This window comes from Sminthopsis crassicaudata, chromosome 3 (genome assembly GCF_048593235.1).
Source record: "Sminthopsis crassicaudata isolate SCR6 chromosome 3, ASM4859323v1, whole genome shotgun sequence".
In the NCBI taxonomy this organism is placed as follows: domain Eukaryota; kingdom Metazoa; phylum Chordata; class Mammalia; order Dasyuromorphia; family Dasyuridae; genus Sminthopsis; species Sminthopsis crassicaudata.
In genome coordinates, this window is record NC_133619.1 from 178,163,201 (window position 1) to 178,186,874 (window position 23,674).

General features: G+C 35.3%; 1 long non-coding RNA gene across 1 annotated transcript in view; it reads right to left on the reverse strand.

The window, feature by feature from the left end:
* Positions 1–22,793, reverse strand: part of LOC141559410 (uncharacterized) — a 77,980-nt gene extending 55,187 nt beyond the window's left edge. The window contains exon 1 of the long non-coding RNA XR_012487391.1: positions 22,672–22,793. This is a non-coding gene — a long non-coding RNA (uncharacterized LOC141559410). The remainder of the gene's footprint in view (positions 1–22,671) is intronic.
* Between the last annotated feature and the right edge of the window lie 881 nt (positions 22,794–23,674).

The window sequence follows — 23,674 nt, forward strand, 5'->3', positions numbered from 1 at the left end:
ACCAAATCTCTCAATAACTCTTAAAAACTCAGCTGCTAACATTGTTGTCAGGGAATATGTGAGGGAATTGTTGAGAGCAAAATATGCTGGGGAAAGTTAATGACAAAATCATTATCTCTGCCCCCCATAAACCCAAAAGATTCATGAAGAGGTGGGCATGACTGAAAATGACTAAAAACAACAACAACAGAAGCATTAGAGGGAGTTTTAATGGAAACCTGCAGTTGAGAAAGAAACTGGTCTATTCCTGAGGAGAAGGCACTCTGTAAAAAGGAAGATAGATATATTTTTTATGAAATCTAGCAACAGAGCTACCTAACTAAATAGAAGATTCTCCATCCAGCCATTGAAGAGGCGGTTTAAGAGTGTTCAAAGCTGCTGAGGGAACAGAGATATGTATTTTACACAGATATTGGTACAAAAAGATAATTACTCAAATCTCAAGAAAGCTTTCAGAAAGTTAATTTCTAGCAACAAGGGGAAAGCCAGTTAGAATGTAAGCCAATACAGAAATATTTCTTGCAATTGAAAATTACTCAGGGTCCCAACTGAGCACTCCACCAAGCAGAGACACTTAATACAAGGAGATGTCTTATCAAGACTTCATAAGGAAACATAAAACATTGAAAACCTGCTGCTCCAGAATTGTGAGTGTTTGTGTCTCATATCCACTATCATTATATACATTATTTGTGTGCATCCTTTTCATGGATTTTTTGAATGTTTGAAGGAAAATCTGAGTTGTTTTTTTGGTGGGGGATGGGAGAGAAGGATTTTTTAGGTTTTTTTTGTTGTTGTTGTTGTTTTTTTTTTTTTTTTTTTTAATTCTATCTTGGTAGAAGTCCTTATCAAGAGCAAATTGTGTCTACTGCCTGACTGATAATAGGAAGCATACCAATGGGGGCTCAGAAGGTATAATTATAGGATACCAGACACAAAGGATAGATTAGAATTTGAAATAGTGGTAACAATCTTGGAATTAAACTCTAAAGTTGATTATGTAATCCAGAGGGGTGTTAATATCTATGTATGCATGTCATAATTCAAGACAGAAACATATTTTGTCTTTAGTAAAAGATACATATCCGGCACATTAGGAACGTGATAAATGTTTCTGTGGTATTCACTTGATTGATTTTCTGCTCTTGACAAGTTTTCTTAAATCCTGTCCTCTTCAGTTTTATTGTGTATTTCCTTGTTTGTTTTTAATTGCATTAAAAATGATTATAATAGTTAATCTCTTCTTAACAATCATTCTGATAAAAATGTTAAGACTAAGGCAAAGGGGTGAAGAGAGTTTAGTGTTTTGAAAAAAAATATAGCTTGCAGTTTACATTAATATTTGATTAATAGGGTAAGCTAGGTGGATCAGTGGACAGATTACCAGCCCTGAAGTCAGGAAGACCTGAGTCCAAATCTAGCCTCAGACACTTAACATTTCCTAGCTGTGTGACCCTGGGCAAGTTACTTAATCCCAATTGCCTCAGCAAAAAAAAAAAAAAATAGTGTATTATTAAGAAAGTTACAAAATAACTAACCAAAAGCCCCAAATCAAGGACTTTTATGAAATATTATTGAACTTTGATAATTCTGTATTGTTCTCTTTCCATTACTCTTGAGAAATTTGCCAAGTTCATAAATATCATTAAAATTTAAAAATTTGACCAGATTAAGTGTTCAAGATTTTAAATAGCCAAGGAAGACATATGACAAAGAAAACCTTGGTCTGTCTAATTCCCCAAAATGACACACAACAAAAACTAATCAAGGGAGGCAGTTATTTTATTTGGAGGCTAAAACACAGTTCTTTATATTAATATTTTTAAAAATTCATTTTCTTTATCCTGTTATCTTGAATTTTGTAAACTCTATCATTATTCTGAGAAGGCTGTCACAGTAGTTCATAACACCCCCAAAAAAGGAATCTCTTTACCAAATTGAGAAGTATTTTCGCAAGAAAAAGAGATCTAGCCTCATAACTGAGAAACTCATTTCAAAATGTCTAAGAATTTCTAGGCTGCTAAAATAAATATACAGTTATCCTTTCCACATTGCTGGGACTAGATTCTGGAACTGTCCTCCCTCCCTATATCAAAATCTTTTACATAACTTTTTTTGCCCTCCTTTTGTATCAGAGAAGTCTTATTTTTTTTCTTTTTCTTTAATAGGATATTTATTATAATAGTTTTTCATAAAAGTTGGGCTAAGTATTTGGTCATAGACTGTGTTGTCTTCTAGTCTTTGCTTATGGCTTCCAAAAAACTTCCCCCAAGAATATCCATTTAATTTATTTTGCCTATTCATGATATGTGTAAACCTCAGTAGGAAAAAAAAAATTAAAGTAAGAGCAATAACTATAAAGATCACTATTTTCTGACCTTACAATTCACAAGTGATAATTCAATCTGGGTTTTTTTTGTCTTTTTAATATCAATGAAGGAAAAGTTTGCTGAGCAAAGTAACCCAATAATGTAAACAAGGTTAAACAGAGAAAGAAATCTTTATTTAACAGAGTAAACAAAAAATTGTTTAAGTGTCTTACCACATTCAGCTCTGTGTGCAAATGAATTCTGCTAATCATACAAGATCTATCTATTCTTTAAAATAAGTCCAGCTGGATCTTTGTATGGCAATGCTATATTACTAGATAACACCTTTGCAATAATAAAAAATGATTTCTGGTTTTTGTATGTGCTTTTTTGGGGGATACCTGTTGTTTTTAACATCACAATCATTTCTGAATATATCTTTCCTCCCTCTCTTAGCTAGTGAACTTTTTCTCATAACCCTATATTGCTGGAAATTGGAGGATAGAAACAATTAGCAAAATCCACTGAAAGATCCACCAGTCAAGCAGCATATGCAGTGTTCCAGAACAATTTCTTCATTTGAAAGGAGGCAGATTATCTCATCTCCTTCAAAGGACCAAGCTTGGTCATTATAATTCATAACATTTGATATTTTTCTTAATCTTTCTGGTTACATTTTTTTTTTCATTTTATATACAGTGTGTGTCTCATTCTAATAGTTCAGTAGTGGCATAGTAAAAATCATCTAGGACAACTTCATGGGGAATACCTAGGTAACTCAATACTTAGAGCATTGGATCTGCAGTCTGTAAAACATCTTTCTGAATTGAAATTTGATTTTTCATTTAGCTGTGTGACCCTAGACAAATAACTTAACTCTGTTTGCATCAGTTTCCTCTCGTAAAATGAGCTGGAGAAGGAAATGGCAAACTACTCTCATATCTTTGCCAAGAAAACAAACCCCAAGTGAGGTCACAGAATCAGACAGAAAAAAAATAACTCAATAACAAAAATGCAGAAAAAATGAATGCCTCCCATCACATTTACAACTATGAAAAGCTGTTATGAGAAAGCCATTACACTTTTAAGTTCTTTTACAAAATCTAAGTGGAAATGTGTCAATAGCATTCACAAGCAAGTTTCAGTGCTATCAATATATATCTAGGTAGCAATGGCAGCAGCAGGAATAGCAGCAGCAGCAAAGAAGAAGAAAAGGTTCTCTCTTTTCCCAAGAAAAATGGGATAGGGTCAAGGAAAGCAGTATTTATATCTATAAGCTGCGTGTCAGGCAATGTTCTCTTAACTCTGGCTATCGGGTTGGCCAAACATTGAGGAAGAAGCATACATTCAGGTAAATGGAGGTCAAAAATCAAATGCCCTGGGAGTAGAATCAGAAAGACAACTTCGGAAAGAAAGAAATGTTCATTGTTAAACCCTTCTCCCCAGCATGGTCAAAACTTATTCATTATTTACAAAGATGTAGGCTGTCTATTTAAAAGGCTGAAGGTTTTTTTTCCAATTTATATTAAAAAAAAACATGTTGCAATTTTTCAACATGAACATATACTTAACTCCCTCTCTTTTGCTTTAAAAACTACTCCATATTCAGAACCATAACTAGGATGGTTCAACAGGGATTTTACCTCAAGATTTGAAATTAAAAGATCCTTTTCTCCTTGTTACAGAGATGGGGAGTCACTGAAGAGTATTCCTCTAAGAAAAAGACAGGAAAATAAAAAATGGAACTGTGGCTCACAAGGTCAGTGACAAGAGTAGTGAGAGTGGGAATAGAATTCCTGTCAGAAGCAGCAGCTGGATTTTCTCATGGCGTTTTTTTAGATAATGGGGAAAAGAAGCCAAACGTTATGACAACCATGGTGGTCCTTCAGGAATGGCATCTCAGCAGGTCTTGCAACCTAGAGCAAAGGGTCAGCTCATAAAGAGGTGGCAGCTAGGGAGTGAAGTGGGTAGAGCACTGTCCCTGGAGCCAGTTCAATTCTGGCCTTAGATATTAGCTGTGTGACCCTGGACTAGTCATTTAACCCTGATTGTTTCCATAGGTAAAAGAAAGACTCTACTTCCCTTTAAACATTTTTGCCATGGAGAAATGGGAGATTGGTAGGGAACTGAAAATGAGTCAAGCCTGAGAAAGAAAGAATACTAGTAGATCATGCCTTATATAGAGAAGCTCTCAATGTGAGAAGTCAGTCTCTAAGGCGATAAACTAAAAACTAATTGCCTGATCTGTATTACTGAGTTTCTACACCAGACGTTCTTTTTGCCAAGAAACTGAAGTTTAAGATCTCCCCAAAATTAAACCTTCAAAAAGATAGGAAATTTTAAAATCTTTCAATTGCCCTCCATTGTAAAGTAACAGGAAAATTCATCACCTTTCTTTGGAAACCCAATCAAATATACATTGTAAAACTCCAAAAATCTAACCTGCTCAAGGATTGGTTTAGGTGTTATTGCTGAGATCATTTGAGAGCAAGAAATAAAAAACCTTGTGTGTATGTGTGTGTGTGCGTGTGTGTGTGTGTGTATATATATATATATATATATATATATATATATATATATATATATATATATATATATATATAAACCACAATGATTTATCAATGAAGGATAGTTCACACCCGAAAAAAACGATCCCAAACTATGTCTGCACACAAGTCAATGTCCCTAATATTTAAATCCCAGTTTTGTGTATTGGAATTGGTCCAATTTCAATCAAAAGATTCAAAGAAAAGGGATATCCTACTATTGGTTGGCATATTAATTTTTCCTTTAAAGCATGCCTTGTTCCAAGTTATCTTGCTGACTCAAGCATTGTGTCATCTCTCCTTTTTAACTAGAGACTTTTCATTAGAAGTTTTAGAATTAATTAGTTAGGGTCTTCCCCTTTCTCTACTCATGTCAAAATGGACAACACATCATTTCTCTTCAGCATGCTTTCCCCATCATTTCCTATTTCTGGACTGGTCTAAGATTCTAAATCCCAGAAAAGTGCTAACCAGAATTGATTTTCAGAGTTTTCTCAGTAAAAGTTCCCTCTACCAATGAAATCTTAACTGTAGGAAGGTTCCACCATCCAAACAGAAGATGTAGTTTATTTAAGAAAATCTACTTTTTGGAGGGTAGCTAGGTGGTGCAGTGGAGAAAGTACCAGCTCGGAAATCAGGAGAACCTGAGTTCAAGTCCAGCCTCAGACACTTAACTCTTCCTGGCTGTGTGACCCTTGGCAAGTCACTTAACCCTAAATGCTTCAGCAGAAAGAAAGAAATTTTAAATTTATTTTATTCGGAACTTACAAAATAATACAAATATTTCCGTAACAATAGAAATCTTAATGTCCACAAAAAACAATTCTCTGCTAAAATCTCTGGGAGGGAAAAGAGCCTAATCTACAATTAATCTCCAATCTACATATTTTTTGCTCTCCTTTTTGCACTGTTTCCTTGCTTTGAAAAAATAGAAGAAAAATCAATCAAATATCAGATTGTCATAAGGTACAATAATGATTTTTTCTGACTTGTCCACATTAGACCATGCATTTTTCATTATTTTTTCTACCATTGATGCTACCATTGATTTTCTAGTTCAAGACTCCACCACTTAAAAGAGAAGTGGAGGCTTAGAGAAAATTCCAAGAGAACCACCAAAATGATTAAAGAGCTGAAATATAAAAACAACTGGGGCAAACCAGTGTAAGTGTAAGAAATTACTAAATTCTAAAGAAGAAAGAACAGGATGCAAGTTTAGTTGAGAATATACAAGAGTGAAGAAGGTTATGAGAAATACATTTATTTTCCCCTTTAGATTTACAAAGTACTTTCCTCCCAGCAACCCTGGGAAGATCAGAATAAGTTTAATCATTATAATAATAACCAAAATTTATATCATGTTTTAAGGTTTGTAAAGCATTTTAAATATATTATCCTGTTTAATTCTTGTGAGAACAATGTGCGGTAAACGTTCTTATAATGCCCATTTTACAGATGAGAAGATAAAACTGAAAATGATTAAGTGCTTTGCTCAGGGTCACACAGCTAAAAAAGTGTCTGAGGCAGAATTTAAACTCTAATTTCATGGCTAGAAAGTCTATTTACTGCACCATTTAAATGTACCATTATGCACTTCAAAATGCATATTGAATTTGATTTTGTGAGATAGAATTTTTAGGTCCTTATTCTGTCTCTGTCCTAACCTTTCTTTAGGTAATAATAATGATGACAATAACATTTATATAGTTATTTATATAATGCTTTACTTGTATTACCTTATCTTATTGTCACAACAACTCATTTTGCAGAAATTAGAAAATGAGGTATCTGCACCTTGCCCTTAACCTCACAGCTTATTTGTGTCTGAAACTAGATTTGATTTCACATCTTTCTAATTTAGACTCAGCATTCTAATAATTCACTACTTAGCTGCTTCTGGAGAGGCCATATATATTATTATCCCTATTTGTCAGATAAGTAAATAGAGGCTTAGAGACATTAAATAAGTAGTCCATGGACACAAAGCTGTCAGCCTCAGAGCCAGAATTCAAACCCACATCATCTGACTGGAGGTGCAGCATGCTGTGTCCTACACCAGACACCTCTTAGCTGAATTACACTTAGTATACTATACCTAGTATATTAAGGCAAACAGCACAGTAATAACTTCAGCATCTAGCACCGTCTCAGACATAGTAGGTATTCATCAAATATGGTGTTGAATCCTAGAGTAGAGCAGAAAAGGGGGGCTTAGATTTGTTGTTGAAATAAACATTAGGTGTAGAATGCAAAACTTTTGTTAGATGTAGGGAAAAAAAATTTCCTGGCAGAGGGGCGGAGCCAAGATGGCGGAGAGGAAACACACGACTCAGTGAACGTCCTCACTCCCTCACAACCAATTAGATAAATTAAGTCTCAAAATTAGCTCAGGACTGATAGATACCACAAGGACTGGAAGCACGACTTACCAGCTGAAGAGAATCTGGAGTTTCAACAGGAAAGGTCAGTTCTCAGGGGAGGAATAAGAAAGACCAGCACAGACGGTGGGGTAGGGGCACACTGCGCCCATTGCGCTGGGAGGGGCTCTGGGATCAGAGAAGCCACTGAGGTAAAGGAATCTGGCACAGGCTGTTAGCTCTTCTCTGCTAATTATTTAGCAGTTCAGAAGAGAAAGCCAAAATATTTTAAAACTCAGATTAGATTATCCCCGGACCCTGGGGGTGACTCAGGCACAGATCTCGGCACCAGGGGGTGTGGCCTCAGCTACCTCCTGAGAATAGTTAAGAGACTGACAAGTGGGTGGATACGGCCCAAGGCAACACACACTGCCTAGCTTAGCTGGAGGGAGTGGAACTCAGCTCCAGGAAGTCCCAGAGAAGCGGAACCTTTGAACTAGGGACTGCGGTTTCTGGCAGACACTTCCAGTTTGAGCGCAGGGGCTTCTTACGTCACCTGCTGCAGACATCCACTCCCCACCCAGACACATAGGCTGGGCTTCGTGCTGTCTTCACTATTCTACGCCCTCGAAGCACAGCAGTGCTAATCACCTCTGGGGCACTCCCAGGGAGAGGGTGGGGAACTCTCTCCCAGAGCTCTCTCTTAGCTCAGGCTCAGGAGCCGCTGCATCCATCCGGTCTGGGAGGAAGCTGGTAAAGAAGTAAATAATTTCCTACCCCAGAGACAGACCCCAAAAGATTTTTTTTAAGTATGAGCAAAAAAGCTAGAAAAACCATAGATTCCTTCTATACAGAGAAAGAGCGGGTGTCCAACCCCGAGGAAGTTGACAGCAGAGAATCAGATAACAACCTAAAGGGGAACGATTCCTGCCCCCCATCACATAACTCTCTCCTAGAAGAAGCTCTTAAGAAATTGAGGGAAATCGAAGAAAAATGGGGAAAAGAAAGGGAAGTTATGATAGAGAATAACAATGTCCTGAAATTGGAGTTGGAAAAAATAAAGAATTCACAGGAGATGCAGGGAAACAAAATTAGTGAATTAGAAAAGGTTAAAAAAACACAGGAAAGTAGGATTTCTGAATTGGAAAAGATAAAAAAGTCTCAAGAAAATAGAATTTCTGAATTGGAAAAAGAAAATAATTCTCAAAAAAAAAAAATTAGGGAAATGGAAAAAAACTCAATAGAGCAAAATAATTCATTTAAAAACGAAATTGGGCATTTACAAAAAGAACTAAAAACTGTGAAAGAAGTAAATAACTCCTTAAAAGTCAGGATGGAACAAATAGAAATGAATGATTCACAGAGAACCCAAGAATCAGTCAAACAAAACAAAAAAAATGAGAAGCTGGAGAACAACGTCAAATACTTACTGGGAAAATCTATAGACCTGGAAAATAGATCTAGGAGAGATAATCTGCGGATTATTGGACTTCCAGAAAACTATGACCAAAAAAAGAGCCTAGATTCTATTTTACAGGAAATTATCAAAGAGAACTGTCCAGAGATAATAGAAACAGAAGGGAAAGTAGATGTGGAAAGAATTCATCGAACTCCTTCTGAAATAGACCCTAAAAAAAGAACACCACGGAATATTGTGGCTAAGCTGCAGAATTACCACACAAAGGAGAAAATCCTGCAAGCAGCTAGAAAAAAACAATTTAAATACCAAGGTGCCACAATAAGGGTCACCCAAGATCTGGCTGCCTCCACATTAAAAGATAGAAGGGCCTGGAACCTGATATTCCGTAAGGCAAAAGATCAAGGCCTGCAACCAAGAATGAACTACCCAGCTAAGTTTAGCATCTTTTTCCATGGAAGAAGATGGTCATTCAATGAAACAGAGGAATTCTATATGTTTCTAAGAAAAAAACCAGACTTAAACAAAAAATTTGATCTACATCCACAAGACTGAAGAGAAACAGAAAAAGGTACACAGAACCCTTGAGAACTGTAACTCTGTTGTGGGTATATAAAAAATACTCAAGGATAATTTGATTTTACTGATATAAAAGAAAAAAAGGGGGGTGTGGTAAAGGGAAGGAGGTTGGTTCAGAAAAAGGGGAAGGAGTGATAAAAAGAGGGAAACTACATCCCAGGAAGAGACATAGAAAATACACCATATCTGAGGGAACTTAGTGAGGGGGAGAATCATTGTGTGAATCTTACTCTCATCAGAAGAGGCTCAAAAAGTAAATAATTAACATATTTGTTTTTCAGAGAATTTTCTCTCACCTCATTAAAAGGGGGGAGAGGAAAAGGGGAAAGGAAAAGGAGAATAAGTGAAGGGACTTGGAGGGAGGGGGGAGGGATCCTAAAAAAAAAAAAAAAAGAGGGAGGGTTGCGCGTCACAAGGGGGGTCTGTAAATTAAATATCGGGGAGGGGGATCAGGGGGGTCAAGGGAAAAAAGTATAATCTGGGGATAATACGATGGCAGGAAATACAGAATTAGTAATTTTAACTGTAAATGTAAATGGGATGAACGATCCCATCAAACGGAGACGGATAGCAGATTGGATCAAAAAGCAGAACCCTACAATATGTTGTCTACAAGAAACACACTTAAAGCAGGGAGATACATACAGAGTAAAGGTAAAAGGTTGGAACAGAGCTTATTATGCTTCAGGTAAAGCCAAAAAAGCAGGGGTAGCTATCCTTATCTCAGATCAAGCAAAAGCAGAAGTAGATCTCGTTAAAAAAGATAAGGAAGGAAACTATATCCTGCTGAAAGGTAGCATAAATAATGAAGCCATATCAATACTAAACATATATGCACCAAGTGGTATAGCATCTAACTTTCTAAAGGAAAAGTTAAGAGAACTGCAAGAAGAAATAGACAGTAAAACTATAATAGTGGGAGATCTCAACCTTGCACTCTCAGATTTAGACAAATCAAACCACAAAACAAACAAGAAAGAAATTAAAAAAGTAAATAGAACATTAGAAAAACTAGGTATGATAGACCTTTGGAGAAAACTGAATGGCAATAGGAAGGAATATACTTTCTTCTCAGCAGTTCATGGATCCTATACAAAAATTGACCATATATTAGGACATAAAGATCTCAAAATTAAATGTAGGAAGGCAGAAATAATAAATGCCTTCTTCTCAGATCACAATGCAATAAAAGCTACATTCAGTAAAAAGTTAGGGGTAAATAGACCAAAAAGTAATTGGAAACTGAATAATCTCATCTTAAAGAATGACTGGGTGAAAGAGCAAATTATAGAAACAATTAACAATTTCATCCAAGATAATGATAATGATGAGACATCATATCAAAATCTTTGGGATGCAGCTAAAGCAGTAATAAGGGGAAATTTTATATCTTTAGAGGCTTATTTGAAGAAAATTGAGAAAGAGAAGATTAACGAATTGGGCTTACAACTTAAAAGGCTAGAAAAAGACCAAATTATAAACCCCCAACCAAAAATTAAACTCGAAATACAAAAATTAAAAGGAGAAATCAATAAAATTGAAAGTAAAAAAACTATTGAATTAATAAATAAAACCAAGAGTTGGTTTTATGAAAAAGCCAATAAAATAGATAAACCTTTGGTAAATTTGATCAAAAAAAAGAAAGAGGAAAATCAAATTGATAGTCTTACAAATGAAAAGGGGGATCTTTCCACCAATGAAGAGGAAATTAGAGAAATAATAAGGAGTTACTTTGCCCAACTTTATGCCAATAAATTTGATAACTTAAGTGAAATGGATGACTTTCTCCAAAAATATAGGCTCCCTAGATTAACAGAGGAGGAGATAAATTGCTTAAATAGTCCCATTTCAGAAAAAGAAATAGAACAAGCTATTAATCAACTCCCCAGGAAAAAATCCCCAGGGCCAGATGGATTCACATGTGAATTCTACCAAACATTTAAAGAACAATTAGCCCCAATGTTATATAAATTATTTGAAAAAATAGGGGATGAAGGAGTCCTACCAAACTCCTTTTATGACACAGACATGGTACTGATACCTAAACCTGGTAGATCGAAAACTGAGAAAGAAAATTATAGACCAATCTCCTTAATGAATATTGATGCTAAAATCTTAAATAAGATATTAGCAAAAAGACTTCAGAAAATCATCCCCAGGATAATATACTATGATCAAGTAGGATTCATACCAGGAATGCAGGGCTGGTTTAATATTAGGAAAACTATTAGTATAATTGACCATATTAATAATCAAATTAATAAAAACCATATGATCATCTCAATAGATGCAGAAAAAGCATTTGACAAAATCCAACATCCATTCCTACTAAAAACTCTTGAGAGTATAGGAATAAATGGATTATTCCTTAGAATAATCAGGAGTATATATTTAAGACCGTCAGTAAGCATAATATGCAATAGAAATAAACTGCAACCTTTCCCAGTAAGATCAGGAGTGAAACAAGGTTGCCCACTATCACCATTACTATTCAATATAGTACTAGAAACGCTAGCCTCGGCAATAAGAGCCGAGAAAGAGATTCAAGGAATTAGAGTAGGAAATGAGGAAATCAAACTATCACTTTTTGCAGATGACATGATGGTATACTTAGAGAACCCCAAAGACTCTGCTAAAAAGCTACTAGAAATAATTCAAAATTTCAGCAAAGTGGCAGGATACAAAATAAATCCACATAAATCCTCGGCATTTTTATATATCACTAACAAAATGCAACAGCAAGAGATACAAAGAGAAATTCCATTCCAAACAAATGTTGAGAGTATAAAATATTTGGGAATCCATCTACCAAAGAAAAGTCAGGAATTATATGAGAAAAATTACAAAACACTTGCCACAAAAATAAAATCAGATTTAAATAATTGGAAAAACATTCAGTGCTCTTGGATAGGCCGAGCGAATATAATAAAGATGACAATACTCCCCAAACTAATCTATTTATTTAGTGCTATACCAATCAGACTCCCAAGAAACTATTTTAATGACCTAGAAAAAATAACAACAAAATTCATATGGAAGAATAAAAGGTCAAGAATTGCAAGGGAACTAATGAAAAAAAACTCAGAGGAAGGTGGTCTAAGTGTACCTGATCTAAAGCTATATTATATAGCAGCAGTCACCAAAACCATTTGGTATTGGCTACGAAATAGACCGGTAGATCAGTGGAACAGATTAGATACAAAGGACAAAAAAGGGTACATCTATAGCAATCTAATCTTTGACAAACCCAAAGATTCCAACATTAGGGATAAAAATTCATTATTCGGAAAAAACTGTTGGGAAAACTGGAAATTAGTATGGCAGAAATTAGATATGGATCCACACTTAACACCATATACCAAGATAAGATCAAAATGGGTCCATGATTTAGGCATAAAGAGGGAGATAATAAATAGATTAGAGGAACAGAGGATAATCTACCTCTCAGACTTGTGGAGGAGGAAGGAATTTATGACCAGAGGAGAACTAGAGATCATTATTGATCACAAAATAGAAGATTTTGATTACATCAAACTAAAAAGTTTCTGTACAAATAATACTAATGCAAACAAGATTAGAAGGGAAGTAACAAATTGGGAAAATATTTTTAAAAACAAAGGTTCTGACAAAGGTCTCATTTCCAAAATATATAGAGAACTGACCCTAATTTATAAGAAACCGAACCATTCTCCAATTGATAAATGGTCAAAGGATATGAACAGACAATTCTCAGAGGAAGAAATTGAAACTATATCCACTCACATGAAAGAGTGTTCCAAATCACTACTGATCAGAGAAATGCAAATTAAGACCACTCTGAGATACCACTACACACCTGTCAGATTGGCTAAGATGACAGGAACAAATAATGACAAATGTTGGAGGGGATGTGGGGAAACTGGGACACTAATACATTGCTGGTGGAGTTGTGAAAGAATCCAGCCATTCTGGAGAGCAATCTGGAATTATGCCCAAAAAGTTATCAAACTGTGCATACCCTTTGACCCAGCAGCGCTACTACTGGGATTATATCCCAAAGAAATACTAAAGAGCGGAAAGAGACATATATGTGCCAAAATGTTTGTGGCAGCTCTTTTTGTTGTAGCTAGAAACTGGAAGTTGAATGGATGCCCATCAGTTGGAGAATGGTTGGGTAAATTGTGGTATATGAAGGTTATGGAATATTATTGCTCGGTAAGAAATGACCAGCAGGAGGAATATAGAGAGGGTTGGAGAGACTTAAATCAACTGATGCTGAGTGAAATGAGCAGAACCAGAAGATCACTGTACACTTCAACAACAATACTGTATGAGGATGTATTCTGATGGAAGTGGAAATCTTCAACATAAAGAAGATCCAACTCACTTCCAGTTGATCAATGATGGACAGAGGTAGCTGCACCCAGAGAAGAAACACTGGGAGGGGAATGAAAATTGTTAGCACTAATATCTGTCTGCCCAGGTTGCATGTACCTTCGGATTCTAATGTTTATTGTGCAACAAGAAAATGATATTCGCACACATGTATTGTACCTAGACTATATTGTAACACATGTAAAATGTATGGTATTGCCTGTCGTCGGGGGGAGGGAATAGAGGGAGGGGGGGTAAATTGGAAAAATGAATACAAGGGATAATATTATAAAATATATATATATATATATATATATATTAAAAATTTCCTGGCAGAGAAAAAGACTTGATATGGAAACATATGAGTGGAATGTCCTTTACTGGAGTTCTTTAAAGATGAGAGTTTCCCCTCTGTCTGGAAAGATTTTTATTACCTAGCAGAAAATAGCAAAACAGAATGGATGATTTCTTGTTTCACATCCAGCCCTATGATGCTATGATAAGAAATGAGGTCATTGCCCTCTTCCCAGCTACTCCCAGCAAAGATTCTGACAACCACCACCCAGTTGGAGTCAGGAAGATGTAAAAAGAAAAAACAGAAGTAGATTACTACCAGCTATCAAACAGAAGAGATATGGATAGTCTGATGGTTTTTAAATGCAATATCCTACTGAGTAAGATTGTTAGCAATTTTTCCTCCTGAAGGAATAATCCTAAATTTGAATCCTGACCCTAAGGCTGAGGCTGACTTCCCCCATGAAAGGGTGGATGAAGAAAAAATATTTTGTTTAAAAATTGTAATTATGGCCCCCCCATTGTTTTTTGACTCATACTACCTGTATTTGGTATGAGTGAATGTCTTTAATCATGGGGGGAAAAAAACACTCCAATTTTCTTATTTCTTAAATTAGATTTTTCTTGACAAAAATGCTGAAGTGGTTTGCCATTTCCTCCTCCAACTCATTTTACATATGAGAAACTGAGGAAAACAGGGTTAGGTGACTCATCGAGAGCCACATAGTAAGTGTATGAAGTTAGATGTGAATTAATAAAGATGAATCTTGCTAGTTCTAAGTCCAGTGCACTATCAACTGCACCACCTAGCTGCCCTCTTAATAAGGTATATTAACAAGTAATGTGAACTCAGAGTCTAGAGGACTATTGTTAAATCTTAAGTTAGGTATTGGGAAAAGTATCAGTTAGCCACATCAATGCCCAATGACTGACCTTTAGGAAGGGAGGAGAAATCTAAGGTCTTTAAAACTATCAAGACACAATATGCATCATCATTTTTCTTCTCCCAACTTCCTCTTTTTGTCATATCTCATCTTCTTGCCAAAATTAATTTTGAAAATTTCTACTAAATGTATATTAATCCATTCAGAGTCTTCTTCCTTTGGGAACTATGCATCCTTGGGAAGAAAGGGAAAATGAGGCCATATCTAAATATCAAGGTACTACTTATTATTTATAATAGTACTTATGGAACAATACTGATAAAGATGGGACAGGATTGAAGTATTCTCATTGGCAATGGTGAGGGAACATAAAATACATGCAGAGTCAGATAAATTATAACTTGAAGAATGAATAGATAAATCAGGTATGTCTTTGTGTGTTTCATTTCAATTTCTCAGACTGAATGTTTCTAATTCAATAAGGTTAAAACATATGTTTTATAAAATTACATATTACTTCAAAATACTTCTGCTCAATAAAGTTTTGTGTTCTCAAGCATAATTGAGGACATCTCTTTTAAATTCCCTTACAGAATAAAAATTAGGATTTTCGTAAGTCATTGGTTTATACAGGTTCTTGGACTCTTCTTACAGAATCTTTCATCTTAAAAAGCAGCAAGCTATACTCTGAAAACAAAACATCAATCTGAATTCCAAAAAAGTCCCCCCCAAAAGTTTGAAAAGTCCATGATTCCTCAAGGTGTTCTTAATTTGTCTTTGTACTATATGTCTTTTTTTTCCACTTCAAGTCAGAGAAAAGGAAGATTGCATGCATATCTAAAATGAAAGGTCTTTTTTATCGTTTATTTAAGTGAAACATTGATTTCTCATTATTTTCCCCAATTCATATTCCTGTTTATATTTAATTAAATCTAGTTCCTCTACTTCCCTGTTCTATTTATTACCAAAAATAAATCTCTTCAAAGATTATTATCCTTCAGGATTCCCAGGTCAATTTTGTTTGGAATTAGATAGTTTGAAGATATCCTCTCTGAACTAAGATTGAAGTAAAGTAACACAGCTAGAGCTTTCCCAGTTTTTAGTGTCAAAGAACTAAATTTTAAGAGGAAATCCATCAATAAGGGCTGAACAAATTGTGATATATGAATGTAATAAAATACTGCTATAAGAAATGACAAAAAAGGATTGGAAGATGCATATGAACTAACGCAGAGTTAAGTAGAAGAACTAATACAGCAACAATAGTATAGTAACTTTGAAAGACTTGAGAACTCTGATCACTTCAATTATCAACCTTAATTTAAAAGAAGTAAAGGGGAATCATGCTCTTTATGCTACTTTTAGTAAAAATGATAGTTGCAGATACAGAAAGAAATCATTTTTTGGACACATACAATGAAGGAATTTGTTTTGCTAAATTGTAATATCTGTTATCAAGATTTTTTTTTCTTCTCTTTTGCTGAGGAAGGTGAGAAGTAGGAAGAAGAGTAATAAAATACTTGTTAATTGAAAAATAAATTTCAAAAAAGACATTTAAGAATTTCCTTCAGGGTGCCAAAATTTGCATGATGATGACAATATTCACAGTTCTTTAACAGGTAAAATTACTAAACTTTGCAACAAATTAGGAACAATAATTGTTTAAAATAGGAAGCTATTTCTTCTAGCAGCCACACTTCAGTAAGTAACTTCTAGTCTGTCCCATCCTGATTTCTCCCATTCCCAGGAGGTTTTTACAGCAATGGACTTACACACAGTGAAATTTAAGGTCTCTCACTGAGAAATAAATTTGAAAAATCCTTTTGAGTAGTTTGATGAGACCATTTTTATGGTACTTGCTCTGGGCAACAAAATTCATGTTATGTCTTTGCCTATGAGAGCTACCATTAGCCAAATCGCAGTGATCATTCTATTCACTCCTACTTGAGAGAATCAATACATCAAATCCTTCTGCCTATTGGAACCACAAAATCATGGAATTACAGAACTAAAATGGGCTTTAACATTTATAGAGAGTCTAAATTTCTCATTTTCCAGATGAAAAAACAGTGTCCCAGGAAAGTGGAGTGATTTTTTGAAGATATGATATCAAAGATATGAAAACTGGTACAACACCAGTATTCAGGAGTATTATCATCTCTTGGGTGAAGGCTGCTAAGCCCATTTTTAGGACTGCTCATCCACTTTCGTGTCCACCTTTTTCACTTAACTCTGATCTGTAGCTCCCAGAAGCTATAAGTCTTTGTAAGCTTAGGATAGATATCCTTTTAACTTGCCAACAAGCTTGACACCTGTGAGTTACCCTTAACCTGGTTTAAAATATCTGCATAGACAGTTGCATGATGAATATGCTACAGCTTCTTAGAAGAACAGGTGAGAATTAGATGAATCAAGTGTACACAAAAGTAGGTGAATAACTCTAAAAAGGATTCAGCAGTCCACATACAGAAACACCACCTATACTTCACTATGAAGCTTATTCATCATATCTACTTTCAGGATAAAAGGAGGAAAAAGATGAGGACATTGAGATGAAAAAAGGAAAAAGTTGTTAATCTCAGTTTAAACCAAGAATTGGTAAAAAATAAATTTTATTTTTTGCAACTTATAACATAAATTATATTTTTTCTTTCCCTTTCACCACCTTCCATAACTTTATGACAAAAATGCCAATTCAAGAAGAACAAGTTCTTTCATTAACAATGATATACAAATGGACACAGAGAGACAGACACACACATATACATGCTTATATATATATATATATGTATATATAAATGTACATATATATGCATGTCTATATTTTCTATATATACACATTTATACACATGTACATGTGTGTGTCTATATTCTGAGTCTTTTTCAAGATCAAACATCAATTAATTCTGACTTATTATAATTAATAAGACCAGAATTAGGGTCTAGCTGGACTGAAAATCACTGTGGGTCTAATTAAAAAGAAGCACAGTCACATTGCACTTAGCTTCATTCAAGTACCTCATTCCCAATGCATTACCCTTATCCAATTACCTTTAACCATTTGTAATGGAACTTCCTATTAAGAAAAAGGAAACAAGTTTTGGGGAAGGGAATTGAGTCCATAATCATTATATCTTTTAGAAGAATCAGTAGCTCTAAACTGATATTTGATCTAGGCTATATACTATAATGAAATAAAATCTCTTATCAATGCCCTATGGTTAAATTAGGTAATAATCACATTTAGAATTTATATTGAAACTAACCCTGTGTTACTTGGGAAATGGTTGTCTCTAGGCTAGTAGATGAAGTATGTGTGAAATATGACAATTTGTGAAATATCAGCAAGTTCAAGCCAGGCTGGGAGATAATTATGAAGCAACTTCTGTGACTGACAGTCTGGAGTGTATCCCTTTTTGGCAGTACCATTCCTTGGTCGGCTTTTATAGCCTTCCCTCAGTTTCTGAATTGCTTCTAGCTTTCCTGCCCATCACTCAGGTTCCCCAGTGTGCCTTTGCCTTCTCCTCTCCTCTTCTTCCCAACAGCAAGGAAATTCAGGAATTAAAAAGCATCGAAGCATGTACTTGGGGAGTCAAGGGACCTTCCCAACTCTTGAAATCTCACAAAAAGGAATCTAGTCATCCAAATCCTATATATAAAAATAACCTATGCACAATTGCCATAGCAAACAATTAAATAAGACAATCCTGGTGGCCTCAGGAGCCATAGGCACTTGAAGGACATTGCTCACAGACAGGAAATGTCAGATTTCAATCCCATTTCATGCAATTCAACAAATATTTATTAAGCAACTAATATATTGAAGGCATTCTACTGGGTTCTGTGGATAGCTAAAAATGGCATAATTTCCTCTTCAAGTAACTTCCAAAATAAGAAGGCAAATGTGAACTGAACAGAAATAAATAGCATACTACATGGGCAAAAGATCTATTTAGCTAAATGCTCTATGAAATTTTAAGAAAGGAGTCCACACCAATATGGAAAGTTGTTTTTCTAGACTATGCCTATTTGTTACAAGGGGATTGTTTTTGTTTGCTTTTTACAATAGGTGTTAGAGGAGAGAAAATAATAAATGCTTATTAATTGAGCATGTGTGTGTATGTGTGTGTATATGTTTGTGTATATAGAAAGGTGATCTCACCTAGAGATTCAGAGATTTCCTAGAGCAAATATTACTTGAGGTGGCCTTGAAGGAATGGAAAATTTTCAATATTAGAGAAAGAGTAAAAAATACATTTCCGGTATTCATAAATGCCCAGACACAAAAGACAGGACCAGTTTAAATAAACTCAGTCTAGTTTAGCTGCAATATACAATGTGTGAAGAATAGAAAGCATATGAAATAAGGAGAAAAAAGTATTGTAAGTTGAAGTCAGATCATATAATGGAAAATGTCAGGTTAAAGGATTAGTAGTTTATACTGTAGACCACAGAGAAGCACTGAGTAAAATAATAAGACAGGAAGATTATATTGGGAATTGTGTAGGAAGAAGCTAAGTGGAGAAAAAATAGATGAGAATCAGGTGGTCTATTTAAAAGTCTATTAAAGCTATCTAGTAGAGAGGTGCTAGGGTCTGAATGTTATCAATATTCATGGAGAGAATTGGGCTAATGATTGAAATATTGTAGAGAAAGAGTCAAGGTGATTTGGCAACTAATTAGATATGAATCACAAGGAAAAAAAAGTAAGCTCAACAGTTTAAAGCCAAGTGATTTTGTAAGATTTGGTGGCATTTTCATCAGCAGAAAGGAGAAAGTTTAGAAAAGATGTGGTTTGGGGAGAATGATAAATGTCATTCTAGATGCGTCAAATTTGAGATGCAGACAAGAAAGCCAAATGGAAATTTCTGGCATTAATATGGAGATACAAAATTGGAATTTGAGCGAAGAAAAAAAATTGGAGGGTATTTATACAGACTGATATGAGAATAAATGAGATAAAATGTTTATAAACATATAGCCCTTCCTCTAGTTTTCTGGGGCTATTTGCATACTTCCTTCCCTTAAGGAGGTGATCTGTGATTAGAGTCAAGAATTGGGAGAGGGCAGTGTAATATTAAATCCAATGAAGTTTGAGTATCAGGTCTAGGTGAAAAAAGTGAAAGGAGGCTAGGATTTGTGTACCAAGTAAAATTTAGAGTTCCTATTTCCTGTTCCTCTGATGGTACTTTGCCCCTAAAGCTGCCCAATGATTCCCTGTCCCTGTTTCTAGTCCTTATTCAAAATAACCAAGAGACTTAGAGGCACTTTTAGCATTTCCCTGAAGGTAATTGCCAATATTATAACATATCTAGCCATAGGACTCTAAATGACTTTGCAGGAAAGAGAAAGGCTAATAAATTTGCATTGTTCTACCTCACTTAAATCTTAACTTGCAAGTCAAAGAAGGCATCATCCTATTAATGTCATTGGTCCTCTTTGTGAAGGATAAACAATAACAATAAATGCTTAATGAATTGAGTTATCTTCAGATGGCTGGCTATATGTGCTAACATAGCAATTCCCTGTCTTACTACAGTTATGAGTCATGAATGTAATAAACATTTTTTGGACTTTAAGAGGGAATAATTTAATCCTTCAGTTGGATATAGAAATGTATCTAACCAGATAAAAAAGTAGGAGAAAGAGGAAAAGAAAAGGGGGGGCAGAATGGAAAGGAGGGCAGAGACACTATGGAAAAGGTAAGAGAAGGGGGAAAAGGTTGATAGAAGATAAGGTAGTGGGTAGGGTGGTTTATTATTTTTTTTAAACCAACTCACCCACTACCTTATCTTCTATCAATAACACTACTAAGGGAAAGGGGAAGGGTGATAGGATTTAAGGTAGTGAGTTGGATGGATTAAAAAACAATAGTTAGAGAAGCAGAGAGGGGTGATAGGAGATAAAATAGTAGGTGGGATGGGTAAAAAATACTGGACTAAGGACAGGGTGAAAAGAGAGAACAAAAGCATATAAAGGGGAGAAAATAGGATGGAGAGAAATACAGAGCTTGATCATAACTGTTAATATGAATGGGATGAACTCTTCCATAAAACAGAATTAAATAGCAGAGTGTATTAAAAAACAGAATCCTACATTATGTTGTTTACAAGAAACATATTTGACACAGAGACACATACACAGTAAAGGTAAAATGCTGAAACAGAGTTTATTATGCTTCAGTTGAAGTATAAAAAATCACCAGTAGCAATTCTGATCTCAAAAGAGTAAAAATAAATACATATCTTATTTAAAGACATAAGGAACAAAAATACATCTTGATAAAGGGTACCATAATTAATGAAGTAGTAACAATACTAAATGTGTAAGCACCAAGTGGTAGAGCAGGCAAATTCCTAGAGAAGATTTTAATCCAGTTACAGGAAAAAATAGAAAGCAAAACTATTCTAGTGGGGGAACTTCAACCTTACCCTCTCAAAATCAAACAAATCAAACCACAAAATAAATAAGAAACTCGGGAATTTAATAGGATCTTAGGAAACCTAGATATGATAGATCTCTGGAGAAAAGTACATAGGGACAGAAAGGAATACACCTTTTTCTCAGCAGTACATGGGACGTACACAAAATTTGAGCATGGCATCAAAACCTCATAATCAAATGCAAAAAGGCAGAAATAGTAAATTATTTCTTCTCAGACCACAATGTAATAAAAATTATGTTCAATAAAGGGCCAGCAAAAGATACACTAAAAACCAATTGGAAATTAATCTAATTCTAAAGAATGAGTGGCTCAAATAACAAATCACAGAAATAACTCATAATTTCACCCAAGAAAATGACAATAATCGAACAAATTACTAAAACCTATGGGATGCAGCCAAAGCAATTTTTAAAGGAAACTTTATATATCCAAATAGCTACATAAACAAAATAGAGAAAAAAGAGATCAATGAATCAGGCATGGAACTAAAAAAGCTATAAAAAGAACAAACTAAAAAAAAAAAAAAAAAAAACTAATTAAATATCAAATTTGAAATTTTGAAACTCAAAAGAGAGATGATTAAATAGAAAATAAGAAAACTATTGAATTAGTAAACAAAAATAAGAGTTGGTTTTATGAAAAAAATAACAAAATAGATAAAATTTTAGTTAATTTTATTAGAAAAAGGAAAGAAAAAACCAAATCACCAACAACAAAAATGAAAAGGGTAAACTTACCACCAGTGAAAAAGAAATTAAAGCAATAATTAGGAGCTATTTTGCCCAATTCTATGGCAGCAAGTCTGACAATCTAATTGAAATGGATAAATATTTACAAAAATGTGAATTACCCAGGTTAATAGAAGAGGAAATAACATACTTAAATGGTTCCATTTTAGAAAAAGAAATTGAACAAGTTATTACTGAACTCCCTAAGGGAAAAAAAAAATCTCCAGAGCCAGATGCATTTACAAGTGAATTCTACAAAATATTTAAAGAACAATTAATTCTAATACAATTTAAATTACTTGGAAAAATAGATATAAAAGGAGTACTATCAAATTCCTTCTATGACACAAATATGACACAGATACCTAAACTAGGAAGGGGCAAAACAGAAAAAGAAAGTTACAGATCAATCTCCCTAATGAATATTGATGCAAAAATTTTAAATAAATCATTAGCAAAGAGATTGCAGTAATTTATCAGCACAAAGATATACTATGATCAAATGAGATTTATATGAGGAATGCAGGCTGGTTCAGTATCAGGAAAACTATTACCATAATCAACTTTATCCATAACAAATCCAATATAAATCATACGATAATCTCAATAGAAATAGAAAGAAGGGGGCAGAGCCAAGATGGCGGAGAAGAAACACACAACTCTGTCAACGTCCTTACTCCCTCACAACAAATTAGATAAATCAGCCTCAGAAATAGCCCTGGACTGATAGATACCACAAGGACTGGAAGCACGACTTACCAGCTGAAGAGAATCTGGAGTTTCAACAGAAAAGGTCAGTTCCCAGGGGAGGAAGAAGAGAGGCCAGCACAGACGGCTGGGTGCTAGCATACTGCGCCATTTGTGGTGGGAAGGGCTCTGGGATCAGAGCAGCCACTGAGATAAAGGAATCTGGCACAGGCTGTTAGCTCTTCTCTGCTTATAATATAGCAGTTCAGAAGGGAAATCTAAACACTTTAAAAATTCAGATAGATTAGAGTTTCCCGGATCCTGGGGGGTGACTCAGCAGATCTCGGCACCAGGGGGTGTGGCCTCAGCCCCCACCTAAGACTAGTTAAGAGATTGACAAGTGGGCGGATACGGCCCAAAGCAACACACACTGCCTAGCTTAGCTGGAGGGGGTGGAACTCAGGTGTGGAACTCAGCTCCAGGAAGTCCCAGAGAAGAGGAACCTTTGAACTAGGGGCCACGGTTTCTGGCAGACACTTCCAGTTTGAGCGCAGGGGCTTTTCACGTCACCTGCTACAGACATCCACACCCCACCAGGAAGCATAAGCTGGGCTTTGTGCCTTCTTTACTTCAATCTCAAAAGTCAGGGAAGCCGCTAGAACACAACGCCCTCAAGGCACACCAGTGCTAGTCACCTCTGAGGCAATTCCAGGGAGGGGATGGGGAACTCTCTCCCAGAGCTCTATGTTAGTTCAGGCCCAAGAGCCTCTGCATCCATCCGGTCTGGGAGGAAGCTCGTAAAGAAGTAAATAAATAACTTCCTACCCCAGGGACAGACCCCAAAAGATTTTTTAAATATGAGCAAAAAAGCCAGAAAAACTATAGATTCCTTTTATACAGAGAAAGAGCGGGTATCCAACCCCGAGGAAGTTAACAGCAGAGAGACAGCAGTTAACAACCTAAAGGGGAACGATTCCAGCCCCCCATCACATAACTCTCTCCTAGAAGAGGTTATTAAAAAGTTAAGGGATTTTGAAGAAAAATGGGGAAAGGAAAGAGAAGCAATGATAGAGAG